This window comes from Salvia splendens, chromosome 10 (genome assembly GCF_004379255.2).
Source record: "Salvia splendens isolate huo1 chromosome 10, SspV2, whole genome shotgun sequence".
Taxonomy (NCBI): Eukaryota; Viridiplantae; Streptophyta; class Magnoliopsida; order Lamiales; family Lamiaceae; genus Salvia; species Salvia splendens.
Window position 1 is genome coordinate 10,048,502 of NC_056041.1, and position 23,765 is coordinate 10,072,266.

Consider the following 23,765-nt stretch of genomic DNA (forward strand, 5'->3'; position numbering starts at 1 on the left):
TTAGATGTCGCCTACATCAAAAGATGGGCATTAAAATAAATTTTACTCCACTACTATCCATCAACAATGTACAACTTAGTTAAATTGCACATAACTAATTGAAATCACTTTACCATTACATGAATTTGAAATATAAATTAATGTACACAATAAGAATTTATATAATGGATATGACATAAAAAAAATAAAAATCGTATAAATTACTTATAACACAATTTGATATATATGAGACATAGAAAAACAATCACAATTTAACATGTTATAATGTTTTAAAAAATCAAAACATTAGACTCATATTCATATAACATAACGTAAAAAAATCATCTCTAAATTAAGGATAATTTAACTTAATCTTTTGAATTTTTAGGACGCTTTCATTTGCTTCCTCTTATTTTAGTTAAAACACAAATTAGCATCCTTAAAAAATGTATTTAATAGTTTTTTTCGTTGTAGTGTTAACACCATCATTTTCCGTCAAACTCATCAGAGTGACATTCTTGTTATTTTTAATTTTTTTACAACTATCGTTTTATAATTATGTATATATTCATTAGTCCAAATTTGTTTTTATTTGTCATAAAAAAGTGGTAGTAGTAGTTGAAATAGCAATTGTTAGAGAAAATGTATATTTCCTGATTAGAGCAAAGCAAGGCCAAGCGTGTCAGAGGTGTCCGAATTTTGGTGCGCTACAATTCATCGACCTGAAAATATCGACACGCAACTACAAAAACAATCAAGTGGTGGGGATGCAAAGTCACATGCCCTCGTCACTCTCTCCCTCTCTCACCCACACATTGCCTCAAACTCAACGACCATAAATATGTTAACAGCTCTCAATTCACAGAGCATGCAAAGACAAACCAGAGAGAGAAGAGATCTATCGTGATGATAGCCGTAAATATTACATTTCTGAAAAGTTGAAAGTACATTGTGTATGATTGTTGACTATCCAATCACCTCCACCCTCCACAAAACCCTAATAATAATTGTTTCCGACATTATTGTTTTTCTCAGATCTATATGCTCGTGAGTTCAAAATTGGTGTGTGTGGTGCAGTGAGGAGATTGGGGAAGGAGATTGCAGAGTCATGACAGAAGAGAGTGAGCACACGCAGGCATTTCTATAATCAGTTTATATGTTTGTTTAGCCGTGTGCTCACTTCTCTTTCTGTCATATAACTTTCCACCTCCCACCTTTTTCCATCATTACTACTTTCACTGCACCCTCTATTTCAAGATTGCTCTCTCTGTCTGTGCTTATTCATAAATCAAAGAGATAATTATTAAGGGAAATAGGCACCTCATCAAGTGAGATTTTTCATTTTTTGTTATTTTTAGAAGAACATTTAATTTTCGCTAATTGAATATGAAAGTTTGAATCTTGAAACCCTCTTAGCTCTATCTCATGTAAATTGTCTTCTCAAGTTATCTTTTTTTTGTATAATTCATGTGGAAGCAAATTTCATTGATGTAGTTGTGACTTAGATTACAAATTGAAAGTAAAAGTTTGAATCTTGATGAAGCCCTCTTAGGTCTATCTAGTGTATACCGTTTCTTCAAATTATCTTTTCACAGTTGTTTAGTTCTCTCTTTTATGTTGGAGGAAATTTCTTATCATATGTATCAGATCACTAAATGAAAATAAATTGTAAATCTTGAAACCCTTTTAGATCCCTCTATGACTCTATGTATATGTTTCTTCAAATTATCTTTTATGACAAATTATTTTTGTATGTTTATGTGGAAGAAAATGAAATTAAAAGCATGAATGTTCCTTTTTTATTATTATTAGGAAGGTCTTGCATCTTAATACAAGTAGCAGTATATAATTATAGTAGGATAGAGGTTATGCAGTGATTAGATTGCTATTTCATTTAAAAAAAAAGTTCTACTCAGAGGCGTGACTTTTGATGTTGTCATTGTTGGAGTTGAAGATTTGGTAAGGTACGCCTGGCCACTGTTCTGAAATAACGGCAAAGTATTTGTTGGTTTCATTTGAGCCATACTCTTTATCCTCAATAAAATACTATTATCAACAAAAAAATTAACATTTATACCATACCCAAATTCAAATGAATTCTTGAAAGCAAAATCTGGACTTTTTTCGCTTTTAGATTAAAAAAAATTGATTCTTTTGTATCTTTGCCTCTAAAGAAAATATTGGATTTGTGATTACATTACCATATTTTATGTGATTTGTTCGTTCCAACCAAATTGGTTTTCTGGGTTTGTTTCTCTCTTGTAATTGGTTATGGTAACCTCTCTTTTCCTATGAAGCTTGGATGCAGCTCAGAAAAATAAGAGGTTTTTTTTTGTGTTTCATATGTGAAGCTGATGCGCATAGAATTATATATGGGTGTCATCAAGAATGAAAATTTTCCATATACAGGTTAGGAATATTGGATCTTTTTATTATATTCTGTTTATTTATTTTGTTTCCTTTCTGGAAGAATCCCCTCTAATAGATTTGGTTAGTTCCGTTTCCATATTTTTCACTTACTTTCTTGCAATCAATTTCTTGGACAGCCCTTGCTACTTGTTGCGGGAGGCTGAAACTTGATTTCCCAGGTATTCTATTTTCATGTTAATTTTATTGCTATTTGTCACAGACTATTCGAGATTTGTAGGAAGCAAGTGATGCTGCTGAAAAAAGAAACTCTCGAATGTTAATTGCTAAGTTTGAGTTTGTTTTATGTAAACTAATCTGATTTTAAAGCTCTACTTTGGGTGTGTTACTGAATTTTACTTGTGTTACTGAACTATCTTTTTGTCTTTATTATTCTGGTATTTTAGTGCATGTTCTTTAATGATAGATTTGGAACACAATTATGTTTGTTGTAGATATGCTTAATCGTTATATAAAGATATCTATGTATAGGTTGAATTGTGGTTCAGAACCTATTGAGAGAAACTGCTGATGGATAATGTTTCTTATGGATATATATTCAAATTTTATACACTATTAGGATGCATTGATCAATTTTTGTGTTGCTAGATAAGTTCCCTTATTTAAAGAATTGAAAAAAAAAGAGATTACCTAATGTTGGCTTTTGTTGTAACTGGAACGTCCTTGATAAAGGCTTCCATGAATTTGTGTATGTGTGTGGAGGATACCTAAAGATATACTGTGTCATAAATCAAATCTTGATGGCCATTGTTTATTACAACATCTTTCTTTTTCAGCATCTAATTTTGTTGATGTTTTCACGGCCGTATTTTATAACATATGAAGAATTTTTGCTTGTCACGAGTTTTGGAAAAATTGTTTTCAAAGGTTGGCATAGTTCTCTGAACTATGTATTTAAGAGCGAATCACATTATCACTCTTGGTCTTCTTATTATCCACCAGCTATCAGGTTTCATCAATATGCATCACCTCCAAGATATACTCTTTTATAAGCAGAAAAGAACATATCAACTGAATAAACGAGTATGTAACAATTGTACATGGCACTCATATTTACAGTAGCTTTCTGTCGAAAACTTGGTGTGTGCCTTGTTGCCGTCACTGGCTCACTTAACTTAAGTATTGTTATTCTTCTTCTTTCTCTTTGCATGAGCTAGTGTTAAGAAGGTAATACAATCTCTTAACTTATGTACTGTCACTTATATTATCATTTGATCTACGGAATTATGGATGCGTCATGCATCTAAGGAAAAGATTGAAGTAGTACGAGTATAAATTTTCTTTTAAGACTGTTAGGCTTATTATTGTTGCAGTCTCGGGCAGGTCTCACTGAGTTATTTTGACTTTCTTTCAGTTCTTTACGGAGTTAGGGAAGGGCGCGGAGTTGGAGTTGACGGGGCTTGTTGTGAGGGGTGTTTTATTGTTTTTGTTGGAAGTATGATTCTAGAAAAATCTCTTGCTTGGGAAAATTAAAGCATTCTAGCATCTTGTGTTTCCTTAAGTATCTTTGAACTGCATAGAACCCAAATTCAATATGCTAATAATTGACCGATGTTTTGAATGGATTGAACCTGAACCTGTTTCCATATCTCTTCTTTTTGTCTATCCTCTTTGAACTATATATGTTTGAATTTAAAAACTATAATTATCCATATTCGTTTAGCATTTATTAGGAGATGTTCAACGGTCCACTAAGACCACGCTCTATGTTAAGAGGCCTAGTCGGCATACATTTTTGATGGACTAATTAATGGAGTATTTTTGTTCATCGATATCCAAGCTAGGCATGATTTTGGGTTTCGTTTAGTGGGAGGCCCTCATCATCTTTTCTCTACTTTACATATAAGGATAACACTATTACTAGTACATAATGTCTTACTATGTTTTATGTCTGATTTCATTTGCCTTTAATTTCATCAAGTTAACAAAATAATGTAACAAAAGATTCTCCAGTTTGAAATATGCTGCATTTTGATGTCTCACTTATTACTTCCATACTTGATCTCTCAACTTGTTTACATTTTATCATCTAATTTGGGTTAATTATTCTCTCACCTCCACATAGGTTTCTCATGCTTGGCTTATTTAGTGGATCCATTTTTTTTTTAAATTGATTGACTCCTTGTACAATGCCAAATACTGTTATTTATATATATGAAAGGAAAATTGTGGTTGATTGACTCTCTGCCTTTGGTGTTATGATCATCTTATTGATTCTAATATCAAGTTCAGTGTGAGGCTTTACTGAATAGATTATGATGGAAGAAGCAAGCGGTCGGTGCTACCAAAAATCTGTTTGGTGAAATCTCTGATTCCACCCGCAGCAGTGTTTCAAAAAGGAATCAGTAATCGGTGTGGCATCCTTGCACGACCCAATGGCCTCTAGGTTCAAGTTTCTCTTCGAGAAGGAGCTCACGCCTAGCGACGTTGGCAAGCTCAATTGGCTTGTCATTCCCAAGAAGTTTGCTGTGAAGTAGTACTTCCCTAAAATCCTTCCATGTCAGGTAGGGAAATCTATAACGTTCATGATATCGAGCTTCTTTTCTTAGATCGTTCTATGCAATCTTGGAAGATTCGATATTGTTATTAGCCAAAGCTTTGTGTTAAGAAAGGGTTAATTGGAACAGGTTTGCGATCAAGGGATGGGATTATTTATCTTCTTACGAAGAGAAATATTGTACTCGGTATACTAGAAGCAGTGTACGAGCGGGGCGGGCTCGTCGTTGATGGAGATGAAGGCAGTAGATGTCATTGAGAGAATGGATACTGACAATGTACAAGTGAAGAAAAATGTGCCTTCTCTTTGGTGTAAGGGTAAGGGCCTTGAACTATTCGGCGTCGAAATTGTGTAGTCGACAGCAAAGTTGGTTAAGTTGCCTTTTTCATTCTTATTATTTTCCTAATTGCAATTATGCAGCATGCGTTATATATTTTCATTTAGAAGAAAGGCTTGATTGTAAGACTCCATTGGTCAACGAAAAGTTTAATTATGAAAACAATGAAATCATTGTTTTCATCGCTTGATTTGGGGAAATTTTTCAATGCAATTAAGAATGTTAATTTGTAGTATTTGTAAATATATGATCTAACGCTTTAAAAAAAAAGTTTTATTGTTACTGTCTCCATTAAAATTAGAGAATATAAATAGAAGCTTCTTAAAAAGTAAAAGATTAATTAGTCCTAAATTTTAATTATTTTTTAAAAATATTCAAGGCAAATCTATATTTTTTATCATTCAAAGATTAAACAAACTTAAAATTATTCAAAATCTTCGACCAAGGAGGAAACCCTGAAGTTTAAGACAACTCAAAGATAAGTTGAAGTCAAGAATTAGCAAGCTCACGAGACCGTATGGAAAATTACCGAATACAAAATCCAAAAAATTAATTCCGACGATCATTTGAATTTAAAATATTTTAAAAAATAAAACAATCAATTCACATTTTGGGTGTATATCTTCGTGAACATCAACATATTCATGTAGTACGTTAAAGGTTAGTTTACACTTAACATAGTCAATTTGCGAAATCGAAGATGTCGATTACCTAATTTGTGTGATTAGGTCAACTCCTGCATCATAGTAGTATTATGCAGTTAATATTCTGGTTTTTGAAGTAAGAGTTGTAAGGCGATGAACTTTCAGAATGGTTTGGTTTTTCCCGTAAACTTTAAATGTTGCATGAAAAGTCATGAACTTTATCGGAATGTGTAAATTTCCCATCTGACCCGACCCGGGAGATTTCCGACACAAACTTATCCTACGTGGCGCGCCGGAGGCGTGGCTTGGCAAATGACAAATTTAGGGTTCAATTCAAATTGTGGAATACTACTTTTATGCTAAATTCGATTTGTATGTTGAATTCAATTTGTATGTTTTCATTTGTGCTACTTGTATGTTTGTGATAAGTCCATGTCAAAGATTGCACAGATAGAAGATAATAATCAGAATTATTGCCAAAACACGCAACCGGCGCGCCACGTAGGATAAGTAATTACGTCGGAGATCTATCGGGTCGGGTCGGGTCGGATTGGAAATTTACACAGTCTGATAAAGTTCATGACTTTTCATGCAACATTTAAAGTTCACGAGAAAAACCAAACTATATTGAAAGTTTACGACTTTACAAGCAATTTGCCCCTGAAGTAAATCAAAACTCAGTGGCGAATTACAAAGATAAATCAATTACTTGAATCATAAATATTTTACAAGAACGTAAATAACTATATATGGTTTAAGTGAAGGGGCTCTTTGAACTCTATGGAAACGAAATTTTAAAACGAAAGATGCAGTTAAAACAAACCACTGTGACCAAATTATAATTTTATACTACCATAAATGAAATGGGATTAAATGATTAAATCATATAAAAGCTCAAGTCAACCTATTAATAAAAGTTCAAGGACCTAATATTATAAAAACACATTAGGTCAATAAGCCTTCATTTAACCCGGTATAGGTTAGGCCACAGGCCAATAGATTTTATGTCCGACCAAAATGATAAAAACCCATCCGATCCGACAGAATGTCTCAGGCTTGGTTGGGCTTCATTTTTCCAACCCGATTTCAAGTAAAAGCCTCGCTAGAAACTGATAGCCGATAAGCCTGGTACCAGACAGTCGTAGCCAGTCATTCGCCACCATTGGTATATGGACAATTTGTGGTGACATCCCATATATTGTATGATCTGGTAGATGGTCCATGTAATAGAAACAATTGAGAGAAACCAATACCAAACAACTAAAGAGATGTAGAAACTAACAAGACATAACTAATCAACACATAAATAATCCAACCAAGCTGCTCTAGTGGCTTGGGAGTTGATATCAGGGAGCTTTCACTTCCTAGGAGGTCGCAGGTTCGAATCCTAGGAAGTGCAGATTTGGGGATTAATTTCTCCTTGGGCCTGTGGGCCCAGAATGACAACGAAGCGCACCTACGGGGTAAGACGCTTCACCTCCAACTGTTAGGTCGGGGGTCCGAGTCACATCGGAGGGTAGATGGGGAACCATCGTCGATCCTCCTTAAAAAAGAAAAAAAAAAAAAAAAAAAACTAATCAACACATAGATAAGCAAAAAAAACTCAATTCATAAATATATGGAAGAAGTTTACAGATCGTAGCGTATAAAGCAGAATTGTTCTCTTAAGCAAAACATTGGTTCTGAGTAACCATGGATGAGGAAAATATGAAGGTATCTTCTTTAACATTTTTGTCACAAACCTTTTAGTTGTTGCACCTCGTTGCATGATACACATCTCCCAGTGGGCTTTTTTTAGACTAAGTTAAATTGGTCAGATACTATCATATGTCAATATGTATCATAAGAGAATTACTAAAATTGCAATTTTTGCATTGATTTGTAAATGTAACTAATTTTCTGAATCTTCAGCAAAGAACCAAAAAAGATTCATATTAAAAACATTCCTCATAATGTTGCAATACATTTCAGAAAAACTTGCAGTTCACTGAAGTTGTTACACATATCAAATGTATATCAAACGTCTAATCAGTTAGACCAATGGTTACTTTCTTATTTAATTTGGTCACTCTATCATTAAGTCGAGAATGCTCACATTAAGGACGCGCCCTTGTCATGAGACAGTCATTCTTGACTTAGTAAGAATATCACTCGCACTCTTGTCAAAACATAATGTCATTATTTGAATCATGCCATTTGATAGTCATTCTTCACATCAAATTTTCTCTATCATCTTCTTCACAACCACTTCCTGCTTCCATCTCTAATCACTAACTTGTGTTATAATAATCTAGTTTATTTATAGCTATAATTATTTTTCTCTTTTATTCACTCGTCTTTATATTGGTTATAAATCTAAGAGTTATGTGGCCAACATACAGTGCAACACATGTATTCATAGCTCCAACTTAGATTTTGGTTATAAGAAGCAAATCTACATCCAATTCCACTAAGCCACGCATTCTTGTGGCATAACATCACATACTTGTTGGATCAGTATAGCTTCAGTGTTATATGGACACATGTTTGCGCATCCTGTATGTTTTACAACGATGTCATAATCGACCATAGAACAATATACAGAGTACATAGTATTATTTGCATTACAGATTGCAACAATTGCATCCCCAATAGAACTTGTTAAAAGAACTACTCAAAAGAACTTAAGTACACTAAGTATGAGAATGAATCTTTGGACAACATTAATATATCTTGTTAAAAGAAACTTAAGTACTGTACTACAAATAGATACATAGGATTACAACTACTCAAAACAAAACTTCTAATGAACAAAGATTGCAACAATTGCATCCCCAATAGATTCATAACATTTCAAGTTTGCTACAAGTATAGTCGTGACTCAACTTGATACATGCATGAAGTTCATAGTAATGGAGAGTAGAGAGCTATGTAGCTAAAGGCAAGGTATGAAAGAAATTCACTACATTATGCCGTTGTTGGCGGCCATGTCCAGCCAAACAAACTGAAATAACTAGGAACATGCTTATGACAGTTGAGGAATTATTCCTGTGAACATAAACTTGCCTTGTATCACAGATGTAAGCTTCGACATGTGAATGTAATTCTAGATATGGTTCTGATTTCTTGTATATTATGCACATATCAAAACAAAGAACCCTTGTTCAAATATTCAAAACAAAAGCCATGCACTTTGAAACAAGACAACTCGTGAATGATTTTGGAATTTATATGGACAAAAACCAAACCAAATAAGCATATTAGTTAGAACGGGTAGAGCTTTCCTATACTGTAATAAAACAACATTAGTAAGAACGGGTAGAGCTTTCCTATACTTAATAAAACAACATCGACTATATGATCTTTACACAACTATCGCCCAAGAGAAAAATGAAGTTTAAAGAAGATTTCATCATGTAATGCCAGGTGTATATGAATATAAACCAAGATACAAAAATGTCCTCAAATTATTTGTTTACAATTGAAACATTTCATCGCCAAATAACGTTCTTGGAACAAGGGATTGCCACCCTTGATTAGAAAACCCTACCTCAAAGTCTCAAATTCAAAACCATGCATATTATTCACAAGATGGGCAGGGTTATATTGATTAGAATCATGGTTAACTGAGTTTCTACAACAGACCGAAAACGGACATCCTCTATTACCTTTCAATACAAACCATGAAGGGGGAAAGCATAAGGTAGGCAAGCAATTCAATACATGCCATTAGGCTTAGAATTCCATTCTTATTATGTCTCCTGTAACCCATATGTAAGGTGAATCCACAAGTAAAATATAAAAATAAATAAAGACATCCAATCTAATAAACTAGAGCATAACTTGCATAAAGGATAAATAATTTGAACTTTCAATAGCCACTAAGTCAGTCTCCATTTGCTAGGTGTTATATCAGCTACGTAGCACTAGCAAGTTCCAGACAAGCAACTTTCCCCGAATAACTGGCAACTTTCCCCGAATAACTAGCTGACATTCCCTCCTTCACATTTGTAACTTGGGCTTTTGTAACAAAAGCAACCAGGTGTTTTGTTGTCACATAATTTTTTAATCGAGTTTTCTTTAAAACTTATACCAGTAGATTATACAAATAAGTCACAATGTTCAAATGAACTAAGACTGCATCAACTTCCCAAAAATAAAGTGTAATATCTTATTGAGTATGTATTTTTATCTTAAGAAGATAATTAATAAGCTCCTTGCATCTGTTTTTGAGAGTTCAAAACTTATTTTCTAAAGCATGGAACTTTTAAGGTTATAACAACTTAAACATCTTATAGAATAATTTAAGGTGCTAATGAATTTGCAGATACCTTTTAATTCAGTACATTGTGATCATCATTGTTCCCAATCATGGATGATTTCTTACGGAGTATAGTTTTGACGTTTGAGTAATAGAAATTATATTTCTCAATACTCTACTTCTTTCCAATGTATAAATCAAGTCCCAGTGAAGTTTATAACCTGAAAAATAACATCTATTCAAATGAAATTATATATTAGTTCACATAAAATGTCAATCACAATCATCCACAGGGAATACTCACGTGTGAACAAGGTCTCAAGCCTATTCTGAGACAAGTTTCAACTTTTTTCCCTAGATTAGTTATACAATCATTGCATGAGACTAGAAGTGCACCTACATAAGGAAAGAATAGCATAGGGTACAATGTTAGAGAGTTAGAGGGTCTATCAAAATTCATTCAAAGACATGTGGAATTGAAATGTGCAATTTTTGATTTAAAAGGAGTCTTATTGTACCCTAAATAAATTCTACTTGTAAGGTCATGCAAAATGTTGTCACTAATATTGTTCCTTCCCACAACACTTTTTTTACCCCATTTCATATTTAAGAAACAACACCCACAACCCATCATCATCATCATCAATTTCTTTAACTACTCATGGCCTGGGTACCATCTTTTTTATTTTATATCCATTACTTATTTCAATTTATTATGTTATCTAATTAAATTAATTTTTCAATTTAAATAAAATATGATATTCATTAAAAAAATAAAAATTACATAACTAAAATTCTAATTAAGCTGAAAATTACATAATTAAAATCCTAATAAAGCCAAAAAATTACTACTTAAACTTAATCTATATGGAGTACATTTGCATCAAAGAAAATAAAACAAACTTCAATTCTGATCCCAATTAATTAAAAGGAAATGAAAAATGATTTAATGAAATAAAAAATAAGAAAAAGGTGAAGAAAACAACAAAAAACTTAATCTATATGGAGTACATTTGCATCAAAGAAAATAAAACAATCTTCAATTCTGATACCAATTAATTAAAAGGAAATGAAAAATGATTTAATGAAATAAAAAATAAGAAAAAGGTGAAGCAAACAACAAAAAAATAAAAAGAAAACCAAAATAAAACAAAAAAATTAAGCAGAATTAAGAAATGAGGGTGGCGACTTCAACACCATAAAGCCACTCCCACCACTAGGCCAACCATTAAATTTGTGATTTTAAATGTCGAAAATCTAATAAAGATATCAGAAATCAATGGGCGCTGTCACTTAACTTTTTGCTTGAAAGAGTAACGCCAGTCTTGCCAACCCACCCGAGTGGGTTCCTTCCCCATCTCGTCCCGCGTGGACATGATAAACATCCACCTTTGTGGATACTCTAAGCCACGTGCCAAAGTTACAGAGGGATAGCATCTATGTCTAACTGAGACCAGTTTACCAAACGAAAAGCAACATAAGAATTTTAATTTCGTAGTAATAATGTGGGCAGTAGGATGCTGATAAGTTATAAAGTCAGGGCAGCTAACCTTCTTTAGTTAACAAACTTTATTGGTACACATAATTCTCAGTTAATATTGCTTTTTCCTGTATATTTGTAGCCCCATCTACAGTACCGTTTTAACTATCCCCCTTAAGAAACCTAGATTCAACTCTTTCTCCACCTTTTGTTCTACATCAACACTCAAAATGACAAATACATGTATAAACTTGTTTATCTTTCTTAACTAAACCTGGTTTTCACTATCTCTCTTAAGAACTAGTTTCAGGTTTCTGTTATAAATTCATAAGAAAAAAGTTTTATTAACATTGGAGAGTATATACGAGGCAACAAAGTTCTTGCTATTGCAAGAATAATTATGTGATGCCAAAGCCGGACTAGACATTAATTTTCTCTCCTGTTTTCCTGTTTTTTACTTGTTCTTTATGAACCTCAATATAAAGTTTCACCAGAAATTGTTATCCTGACAATAAAACTAAATACATCTAACTTATGATGAACTTCTTAAGTCCATTTCGAAGGACATCATGGGTTAAACTGATCCTTTTCGATTCATAAAAGTATAAAGATCTCAAAAAGATCCGCTCCAAGAAAAGTGAAGTCCATTTCATAGGACACCATGGGTTAATTTCACATTGTTTAGAACTAAGTTCAATTGATACCTACTTGAAAAGATGAGCAACTGAGAAAGTTTATCTCTAGAATTTAACATAGACAGTCATAAAACACTGGCCATTTAAGAATAATATTAGAGGGTAATACTCAATAAGTAAGGATGACGAAAAAATGGGATGAAATGGAAAGCTCATATTGGTTTCTAACAAAACATCTTATGGTAAATGGAAAGCTCATATTGAAATCATTGCAACGTCCATGACCGCATATACACTAATCAAGTGCACAATGCAATGAATGTTGTAGGATCTTTCCATCTTTTATACAGAATATTTCATGATCACCTTAATTCAACATCTAGGAAGACTTCAAGTAATTAGAGGGCTTGAAAGGGCATTTCGACACATTCCTTGTTTCATGGTTAACAATTGTGTTAGCATTTAGCCAGGGCAATAAATTGTTCTCGTCAGTAAATCTACCGAAACAAATAATATTCGTAAATTATGAATCTACCAGGTGCAGCTAGCATGCTCATCACATCAGATACAGTTATGTGTCAGGATATCCACAGAGTAGGTCTACGGTGCATGGATACTTCTCATATTGAAAAAGGAATGCACTTGAATTTGAATATTAAGAAACACACATACATATACCTCACTCATCCATCTTTTCCAGTCCATAACCTGATATGAGATCTTCATCGGCCTTAGGCAGTTCGTGGATGAGATCCCTTACAAATCAAGGAGAAAAGCTAATATGATGTTAGGGGAAAACTGAAACTTGTAACAATACCAAAGTTACTTATAATGATAATAGCAGGTTCCAGGCCAGAAAATTAGATAATAGTCAAGGCTCACCAACATATGGTCTATCGAATCAGTGCGAACTAAACACATATAACATGTTGCACACAGAGTATTAAATAAAAAATTTTAAACTGATAGTGGAGCCTATATTCTTGTCAATTGTTAAACTCGAATCTATATTATACAAATTTATTGCCTGAAGTCATGATGATATAATGGATTTGAATATTATCACCCCCATTTTGAAATATATTTGCAAGGGCTTTTACCAGAACAATCAACTTAATATGAAGTCATTGGACTGCTCAACCATCACACATATGGCATATGGTATCATTCAGTTGATAATAAACTAAGAGATCGTCATCACACATGGGCTTTCAAGATTTCATCAAGCCTTCAAAACCTAAATTAGCTGTTATTACTGGTAAATATCATGAGCAGTCACCATATCAAAAACAAGTTTGAATACTTTTCATCAATTAGATTCAATAGTCATCTGCAAGTTTTGAGAGACTGACTATTATCTATGACCATGCTTTGGTAGACAAATAAAACCAAAAAGATACAAATCCTGTTTTAGTGGCAATATCAAGGCAAGACTAGAGCTAGCACACAATTTCAACATCACATTCGAGCAAATTTTGTATGAATAAAATCCCTAAACAGTACTATTTCTTCCTTATTTCTTCAACGAATCTAATTTTATTTTTCAGTAAGGAAACCCTTTATAAGTAGTTACCATGTTTACATATATTAATATTAATAAGAGTAAAACCAAAGAATTGCAGAAATAATATTACACTAATCAATAGGATGGTGCATACCTATTTCTCCATTTTAATGAACATACATAACAATTGATATAATACAAACTTTTGAGTAGGACAATGTTTTGAAATTTGCTATCACTAAAGCAATATCATAGACAGTATCCTTAATAGTCGTCTAGTCCCCCCCCCCCAATCTTTTCTTTTTGGAAAGCACCGTAGCGAAGTGGAACTACTTACTACCCCCCTGTCCCAAGTTACTTGAGTCGTATTCCATTTTGGGTTATCTCAAGTTATTTGAGCCATTTCTCTTTTTAGCTAAAAACAAAAATCTAATCACACTTACTTTATTCATTCCTTTACTTCACACTCTCTTCCCTCTCTTACTTATTTAACTCACTAAACACAACTTTTTTAAATCTCGTGACGAAAAGAAATGCCTCAAGTAACGTGGGACGGAGGGAATACTTAAATACTAACTAGAATAGTTTTAATGGTTAAAGTTGGCATTGCACTCAAATTTCTACAATTGAGTTGAGCCAACAAAGTATTGATTGAAGTTCCTAAGAGTTGGAGTTTCATTTGTATTTTGGAAAACATTCATGTTATATTAGTTTACTAATCTCATAAGTTCATCTCATTTCTAGATGGTTGTACAAACAAAGGCACAGTCATCGAATGCTATGTCTATGTCCAAATTGAGAAATTCATTTTTGAGGCAATCAGGATGGTTTTGACTGTCATGCTTAAAGTTTTCAGAACTATATTAATGAATACATCAATCTCTTCTGATGTCAATTCAAGAAGAGAACGAGAATTCAAATAGTAAGAAGTAAAGATCTCCAATTTAAGTTTTTTAAGGCATAGATTTTAAGTATTTGACATAGCTTAGCCACTATCAAAGATTAACAGCAAACAAGGTCGACTATATGCTCAGAAACTCACAAGCTAATGGACACAATCCCAGAGCTAACCCATAGTAACAAAATATCTCAAGTCGAGTTCCAATAAATCATATATAAAAAAGTGATATCAAGAAACTACATACCTGAGGATCCGGAACTAATCACGAGAATCAATTAACACATAGGCCTATAGCAACGCAAATTGTGAGTTGACTTAATTGTGATGTATGATTGAGTAAAGCTTTGGTAAAAAATAAAACATTATTTTCGATTCATACCTAAATCTGAAAACATAATTAAGGACAACGAACTCCATGATTCTCACTCTTATCACAGCCAAATCCAACAAAGAAACACAAACAAGATGGTTAATCACATAAAATATAACCGAATTAATATCTTTATTCCAGCAAGAACAAGATAGAAACAAACGATCCTCGCACTCAAAAGTGGATTTGAATCAGGAAATCACTGTTTAACTATGATAAATACTGAGAAAAGCGCAATAAAAACCAATACTTATCTATATGACCCTATAGATTAAATATACCGAAACAGAAAAAAAGAAATTAAACCATATAATCACAACTCCCGAAAAAGAAGATGAGCACAAACTGGGGTTCGTCATTTTGATGATGTACATTGATCGCAAAGGGTGATGTGTCTTGGGCAGGTGTATAAGATAGGGCAAATGATGTGTGTGTGAAGGGTGGAAGAAGGGGGAGAGAGAGGCGGTGGAGAGAGAAGCTGACAGAATAGAAGTGAGCACAAGTTGATAATAAACTAAGAGATCGTCATCACACATGGGCTTTCAAGATTTCATCAAGCCTTCAAAACCTAAATTAGCTGTTATTACTGGTAAATATCATGAGCAGTCACCATATCAAAAACAAGTTTGAATACTTTTCATCAATTAGATTCAATAGTCATCTGCAAGTTTTGAGAGACTGACTATTATCTATGACCATGCTTTGGTAGACAAATAAAACCAAAAAGATACAAATCCTGTTTTAGTGGCAATATCAAGGCAAGACTAGAGCTAGCACACAATTTCAACATCACATTCGAGCAAATTTTGTATGAATAAAATCCCTAAACAGTACTATTTCTTCCTTATTTCTTCAACGAATCTAATTTTATTTTTCAGTAAGGAAACCCTTTATAAGTAGTTACCATGTTTACATATATTAATATTAATAAGAGTAAAACCAAAGAATTGCAGAAATAATATTACACTAATCAATAGGATGGTGCATACCTATTTCTCCATTTTAATGAACATACATAACAATTGATATAATACAAACTTTTGAGTAGGACAATGTTTTGAAATTTGCTATCACTAAAGCAATATCATAGACAGTATCCTTAATAGTCGTCTAGTCCCCCCCCCCCAATCTTTTCTTTTTGGAAAGCACCGTAGCGAAGTGGAACTACTTACTACCCCCCTGTCCCAAGTTACTTGAGTCGTATTCCATTTTGGGTTATCTCAAGTTATTTGAGCCATTTCTCTTTTTAGCTAAAAACAAAAATCTAATCACACTTACTTTATTCATTCCTTTACTTCACACTCTCTTCCCTCTCTTACTTATTTAACTCACTAAACACAACTTTTTTAAATATCGTGACGAAAAGAAATGCCTCAAGTAACGTGGGACGGAGGGAATACTTAAATACTAACTAGAATAGTTTTAATGGTTAAAGTTGGCATTGCACTCAAATTTCTACAATTGAGTTGAGCCAACAAAGTATTGATTGAAGTTCCTAAGAGTTGGAGTTTCATTTGTATTTTGGAAAACATTCATGTTATATTAGTTTACTAATCTCATAAGTTCATCTCATTTCTAGATGGTTGTACAAACAAAGGCACAGTCATCGAATGCTATGTCTATGTCCAAATTGAGAAATTCATTTTTGAGGCAATCAGGATGGTTTTGACTGTCATGCTTAAAGTTTTCAGAACTATATTAATGAATACATCAATCTCTTCTGATGTCAATTCAAGAAGAGAACGAGAATTCAAATAGTAAGAAGTAAAGATCTCCAATTTAAGTTTTTTAAGGCATAGATTTTAAGTATTTGACATAGCTTAGCCACTATCAAAGATTAACAGCAAACAAGGTCGACTATATGCTCAGAAACTCACAAGCTAATGGACACAATCCCAGAGCTAACCCATAGTAACAAAATATCTCAAGTCGAGTTCCAATAAATCATATATAAAAAAGTGATATCAAGAAACTACATACCTGAGGATCCGGAACTAATCACGAGAATCAATTAACACATAGGCCTATAGCAACGCAAATTGTGAGTTGACTTAATTGTGATGTATGATTGAGTAAAGCTTTGGTAAAAAATAAAACATTATTTTCGATTCATACCTAAATCTGAAAACATAATTAAGGACAACGAACTCCATGATTCTCACTCTTATCACAGCCAAATCCAACAAAGAAACACAAACAAGATGGTTAATCACATAAAATATAACCGAATTAATATCTTTATTCCAGCAAGAACAAGATAGAAACAAACGATCCTCGCACTCAAAAGTGGATTTGAATCAGGAAATCACTGTTTAACTATGATAAATACTGAGAAAAGCGCAATAAAAACCAATACTTATCTATATGACCCTATAGATTAAATATACCGAAACAGAAAAAAAGAAATTAAACCATATAATCACAACTCCCGAAAAAGAAGATGAGCACAAACTGGGGTTCGTCATTTTGATGATGTACATTGATCGCAAAGGGTGATGTGTCTTGGGCAGGTGTATAAGATAGGGCAAATGATGTGTGTGTGAAGGGTGGAAGAAGGGGGAGAGAGAGGCGGTGGAGAGAGAAGCTGACAGAATAGAAGTGAGCACACGCATCGACAAAGGTATAACTCTCTATACAATTGCCTGCGTGTGCCCGCTCTCTTCTGTCAAATAGTCCATTCTCTTCCCCCCCTCTTTCGCCCCAAAACACACATAATTTTTTCCGATCAAGATCAGACCTGAAAACCAGCTGCTGCAGAGGTCAATTAGGGTTTCCTCGATTTTTTCCAGTGAGTGAATTCCCAACAGAGCCAGCCCCTCCTACTTATAGTAACACCTTTGGTTTCATTCATGCAATACATCAAACAGTTGCTGCCCGTACCAACACTCCTACACGCCACCGTGCCAATCTCCATACAAAAGAGGAAACAATAAACATCAAAATTGTGCAAATTTGTGCGACGCCCCACCACTAGTGCTAACTTCTTCCTCACAGTCAATTGAATTCAACCAATGCTATCGAAAAAGACACTGTTGAGAGGACTTTTCTTTGTTTCGGTGTGGTGACGTGGCTGAATAAGGAGCGTTGGTTTTAGTAGTAATGGCGGGTCATTTCTGTCCTTTGAGGATAATAAACTTTGGGAGTTGTTCCACTCATTAAAGTACCATCTACTTTTGGGATTAATCCATCCATATTAGTACGTTCCCAGACATAAAACTAAATTCAAAATCTACTTAATTAGAAAATACTAAAATCATGGAGTACTACTAAAAATAAATGAATTGTTTGATAATCCAATTGTACTTACTATCGATGAGATGTAATATCTCCAGACACAACTAAATTCAAAATCTACTTGATTAGAAAAGACTAAAATCATAGTACTAATAAAAATAAATGAATTGTTTGATAATCCAGTTGTACTTATTATCTATGAGATGTAATATGACTATCTTGTCCTAATTTATAAAGACCACTAATTTAATACTTACATTAATTATAATTTCAATTAAATTAATTTACATGTGAAGATATATTTAAATTGATGACGACTCAATTTGGTGCTTCTATTTGAGAACTGTGTCACTATGATATGGTTATAGACTTATAGGGCCACATAATTTCTCATAAGAGCATCTTTTGTTGACGAGGCTCAAATCGAAGTGGGACGACGGGTTGTTGGAAATTTACGGAGCATGCAATGCAGTTGCGCTCATGGAGACTATCCAGGGCGGCAGCATTGCGATAACCTATAAGACTGACTGAAGAATGATCCTTGGTTTTTGGGCTTTAGTTTTTATCGATGTATACCATAAGGATAAGGGGTCGTTGGATAGCTATGTTACGTCTAGATAAAAGGAGTAATCAGGGTTTATTTGTGTATTTGGTAGCTGTTGGAATCGTGTTTGGTCAATGGACTTTGACCAATAATAAATGTGACGAGACATTTAATTTTATAAAATTAAATGCAATAGCGACGATCTACTTTCGGAGTAGATGACCGTGATATATTCATTTTCTCCAAACCGATTCCCGGTGAGTGAGAAATTATAAATTAAAGTTTGTCACAATTGTGAGCTATAAAGGAGTTATGAGATAAAACCAAGGGATTAATTAAAAGAGTTAATTATCCCACATTGATGGAGAGAACCTTATTAAACATGTATTAAATAAGATGAATTATTATGTGTAATAATTATAGTGGACTAAGATGGGCAATAGAGTCCACGCGTGCACGCTACCCCGTCACGATCCGCGAGCCGTACTCAGTGCACCGTGTCCCGTGACCCATGCCTGGTGCCCCGTCTGTCGGGTGCCATGTGTCAAACGGTCCACGATAGACCCCGACGCATAGCGCATGCCAAAAGGTCCACGACGGATCCCGACGTATAGCGGGTCCCAAACCGTCCACGATGGACCCCGACGCATAGCGGGTGACAAAAGGTCCCCGATGGACCCCGACGGATCGTGTGCCAAAAGGACTACGATGAATCTCGTCGTGTAGCGTGTCTAGATGCATCATGTCTCTCCAGCTCCCCTAACGACTTGTAACCTCCGGCAGTTACAGTCAATCCATTATGACACACATAATAGCTGTTGACTCCATCAATGCCCAATGGGTGGACTTGGCCTATAAATAGGTAGTCCCTCCATGCATTGCATACGACACACAACCACAAGCAAACTTAGCATATCATTTGCATAGTTCTCTCTCTCTTTGCATAGTCTTCCGTCGAAGCTCTGCCTTTGCCATCATCTAGTTCAAGCAAACTTAGCATATCATTTGCATAGCTCTCTCTCTCTCTGCATAGTCTTCCGTCGAAGCTCTGCCCTCGCCATCATCTAGTTCGTCGGAGCTTGTTCTGTTTGCGGTGCTGCAACGAACAAGATGAAGCCGTTTTATCTTTGGGGAAGACACGCCAATCTGAGAGAACTACCGGGGTATATCTCATCTTGCGGAAAGAGGACTCCTCGACTCGGCTTACATCTTTACGGTTTATTGTTTCGAATTCTTCTTTGTAATTTTAATTCAGTTTATTTCTGTTTAATTTCTCCATTCTTCATTGGGTTGTTGATGTGAATCAAATTGTACATTTTTATTCCCCTAACTTTACATGATTTATATAGTTTGATGCTTGCAAAAGTATGTTTTGTGGTGTAGGAAGAGGAATAAATGGTGAAACAAGGAATGAAGCTCGGATGGTGAAAAAGTTGTGTAAAATTTTCAAGTTGACAGACCGGGCAGAAAGTGCTCAAAATGAGGCACCCGGCCGGGTGTATTTTATGCCTAATAATTCCACCCGGCCGGGTATGATGTTCAACCTACGAAAATTCCAGCAACTCCTAAAAAATGGCCACCCGGCCGGGTGAATTTTATGCCTAATAATTATACCCGGCCGGGTGAGGCGTTTTCAACTGCATTTTAGCAGTTCTCGGCAGTTTTGAAAAAAGGGAAAAGGTAGAGAAGAAAAGGGGAAGAGACAGAGAGAGTTGACGGAAGTGACGTGAAGGATTGGGAAAAAGAAAAGAAAGAGGAGAGAGGTGGCAGAGTAGGTGACGTGAATTGAGCATTAATTATTCAACAAAGAATTGAGGAAAAGTGGTTGACTTGGGCGGCTAATTCAAAGAAGTTTCTGCCATTATTCCGACGCTCCGTCTCCGAATCCCAATTCCACTCAACGAGAGCATGCTCCCTACGGTTTTTATTGCAAATTTCACCATGTTTCTAGGTTAAGCTCTCTATGTTGCTCCGAGTTGTAATCTAGGCTTTGTATGGATGTTTTTACACCCATGAACTCACATGTTTGTGTCCAACAATGTGCTTAATATTTTTCACTATGTTTTTGGCTAATAACGTAGTGATGTTAATTCCTCTGCTATTGTCTCTTTAACATAGTTTAGGAATGATTGATTGTTGGATTGCTATCGAATTAGAATTGTTCAGAGGATAATTTGATAGTGGATTAAGTAGGAGATTATAGTAGAGGATCTTTTACTCCCGCGCTTCCGCAGGAGTTTAATATCTTGGAAAATTAATTCATGGAACAAGTGTTCAGCTGACTGTGAATTATACGTCACAAACATGTTCAGTGTACGTGATTAGGTTGATGTTTTAATCCCTTCTTATGTTTCATTATTAAAGGTGTAGAACAATACAAGCCCAGTGAGCAACTTGGAGTGGCATATTTTCCCGTTCGAATAGTCTTCCTTTAGTTAACTTGTAGCTTTATTTTGTCGATAACTTTTGGAAATCAAAATCTTCAAAACAAAATACTTTCTTTTATGTGTTTTCTTAATTTTGTAGTTAACTAATCTTTACCTTCCCTGTGGATCGACACTCGAAGTATTACAATCGACAATGTATTCTTGCAGTATTGCTGTAATATTAGAGTTTATTAAATAGACTTGTGTGATAATACACTTGATAATTGAACTCGAAAATTACACATCAGTTGTATTACGTCCGGTTAGTCTATCTTTGTATCACAGTCAATCTAAAACCAACAGTAGCTACGTTAACAATCTGCGTAGCCAGTGTTTGGTATCCGGCCCGCACAAAGCCCACTGAAAAATCTATACTTCAGTCACATTTGTAACTACCCATTTACCCATGTTACATATCTATTATACCTAGTTAATTTTAGTAAAATACATTTTTACCCATCCATTTTTAGTTAAATATAATAGTATTTATAAAATTACAAATAAAATTATTGGTATAATTAGAAGTTAAACATAAGCGTACTTAAAATAATAAAAAACGATTAAAACAATTTACATAACATATCACAAATTTTAAAAAAAAATATTTTAAAATATTAAAATTTCTATATTAGTCTAAACAATATATTATATAAAGTTGGGTGACGTGTTTTTTTACCATGCCTTATAAAAGATAATAGAATATTAAATTGTAATATATGTAATAATTATTTATATTGCACTATAAATATTTTTAATTATATTTTCGATCGCACGAGTTCGGCTTTTTGGATATGTTATTGGAGAGAGTGTGCCATAGAAGAGAGAGCAATTATTCTTCAAGGATAGTCTTAGAAGACACACTAGGCTGCATTTTGTGTGAGAGAAGTGATATCTTTAAGATTTGTGTTCAATACGTAGTCCTACTAAATTTTAATTCATCAGTCTCATTAAGTGTCTACTTTCTTTTTGGCATGAGTTCAAATAATTATAAATGAGAATGGGTTGAAAAAGTTAGTTAAATATAACTATATAAGTACATCTTTAGTAATAAAATGTGTTTGGAAGGAGTTAGTGTAATGTTAGATCTAATTATCATTTACAGTAAAATTGAAAGTGGATATTTAGTGGGGGAAGAACAGAAATGACAAAAGTAAACACTTAATAGGGACGGGGGAGTATTGTTTATTATATTTGAGAAGTCTGTATCGGAAAAGAAGGAGATATGTTAATGTTTTTACTTTTTTAGTAAATCTAATGGATTTATGAAGTAGTGATGTTTTTTGGAGGATTCGAATAGGTTGGATTCACCTAATTGTTGGATATTTTAGTGTAATTGGATTAACTTGATTGATCAATATGGTCATAATAAGATATCAAATAAGTTGGAAGTACGGAGTGCACACTTATTTGAATTCGTTATGATTAGACGGGGGTTCGGGGGCAGCGCCCCCGAGTAGCGGGGTCCAAGGGGCGGCAGCCCCTGGCTGGGGTTGAGCTGTTAAAAACAATTGTGATATTGAAAGGATGCAACGTTTCACTTTCAAACTCCTTTTATTGATCATCTTCTGGTTCGAAAATGGAATCATAGAATCAACATACGATATACTTCAAAACCTGAATTGTATCCGATCAAATATTGGTAGAACTGCCAATTTGATTTGATCTGAAATTGTTTTCACGCCTTTCAGGATATCCAAATTGTTCACGTTTGATAATATCTCACTAACATTAATTTCGACGTATATAGTCATCATGCCAATGTCTCAATATATATACCCAGAAAAATTCGGTTTTAACATAAAAATCCAAACTGAACTGAAATTACTAGTTTGATTCGATGTTCGAGTGTGGTTGATTTTGCACATCTTTAATTACAACAAATAATTCGCAAGGAGATGGATTGTGAAAGATGAAGTATGAAGATAAGTATTCATGCGTGAGATGGAAAGGATGTGAAACTTTGGCTAGCATGAAGTGTGAAGATGCAGACTCAACATCTAGCTGGCAGAGTAACTAGGTATCTAGTCAGCATTGAGTGTGATTAAGTTAGTCAGGAATTAGTTAGGTGTGGAGCCTGCTTCACTAAATATCTTGTTATGTTAGGCGATTGTATAAATAGGGATCTTAGGTGACTTTGTATTTTGATTGAAGTTTTATCAATAAAATTCCCTTTTCTTATCTCTCAATCCTGATTGTTGAATGGATCGTATGAATCCTATTTTGAGATTTTCTACATGGTATCAGTAGAAGATTGATCATCTATTGCTTCCGCTTGTTTCCTTCTTCATTTTCGCGATGAATTGCAACGGTCGTGGTGGTAATGCGGCTCCAATTCCTCCGATGGAAGATAGTTCGAGTCCATATTATCTTTATCCAAGCGATAATCCAAGTTCTCAGCTGGTTCCTCATGTTCTAACTGGCTCCAATTACATAAATTGGAGTAGATCGATCACCACAGCTCTTTTGGCGAAGAATAAACTCGCGTTCGTCAACGGTGTTCTTCTTCGGCCGGCCGATGATGATCTATTGTTTCCGGCGTGGCTTTGA

At 34.3% G+C, this 23,765-nt stretch overlaps 2 long non-coding RNA genes across 14 annotated transcripts; one reads left to right on the forward strand and one right to left on the reverse strand.

Annotated features, from left to right (window-relative positions):
* The first annotated feature begins 771 nt into the window (after window positions 1-771).
* LOC121753049 lies at window positions 772-5,410 on the forward strand. Its single transcript, XR_006040337.1, has 4 exons — window positions 772-2,388; window positions 2,526-2,567; window positions 4,639-4,910; window positions 5,034-5,410. It is a non-coding gene; the product is annotated as an uncharacterized LOC121753049 (long non-coding RNA).
* A 3,151-nt stretch (window positions 5,411-8,561) lies between these two features.
* LOC121751445 lies at window positions 8,562-18,008 on the reverse strand. 13 transcript variants are annotated; one of them, XR_006040084.1, is made up of 5 exons: window positions 17,130-18,008; window positions 15,024-17,038; window positions 14,889-14,932; window positions 12,918-12,994; window positions 8,562-11,571 (listed from the first exon to the last, which is right to left on the reverse strand). It is a non-coding gene; the product is annotated as an uncharacterized LOC121751445 (long non-coding RNA). The 13 variants fall into 13 exon arrangements; XR_006040083.1 differs by having other exon boundaries at window positions 12,918-13,015; XR_006040087.1 differs by having other exon boundaries at window positions 8,562-10,345; window positions 10,429-10,520; window positions 11,423-14,932.
* Window positions 18,009-23,765: the final 5,757 nt, after the last annotated feature.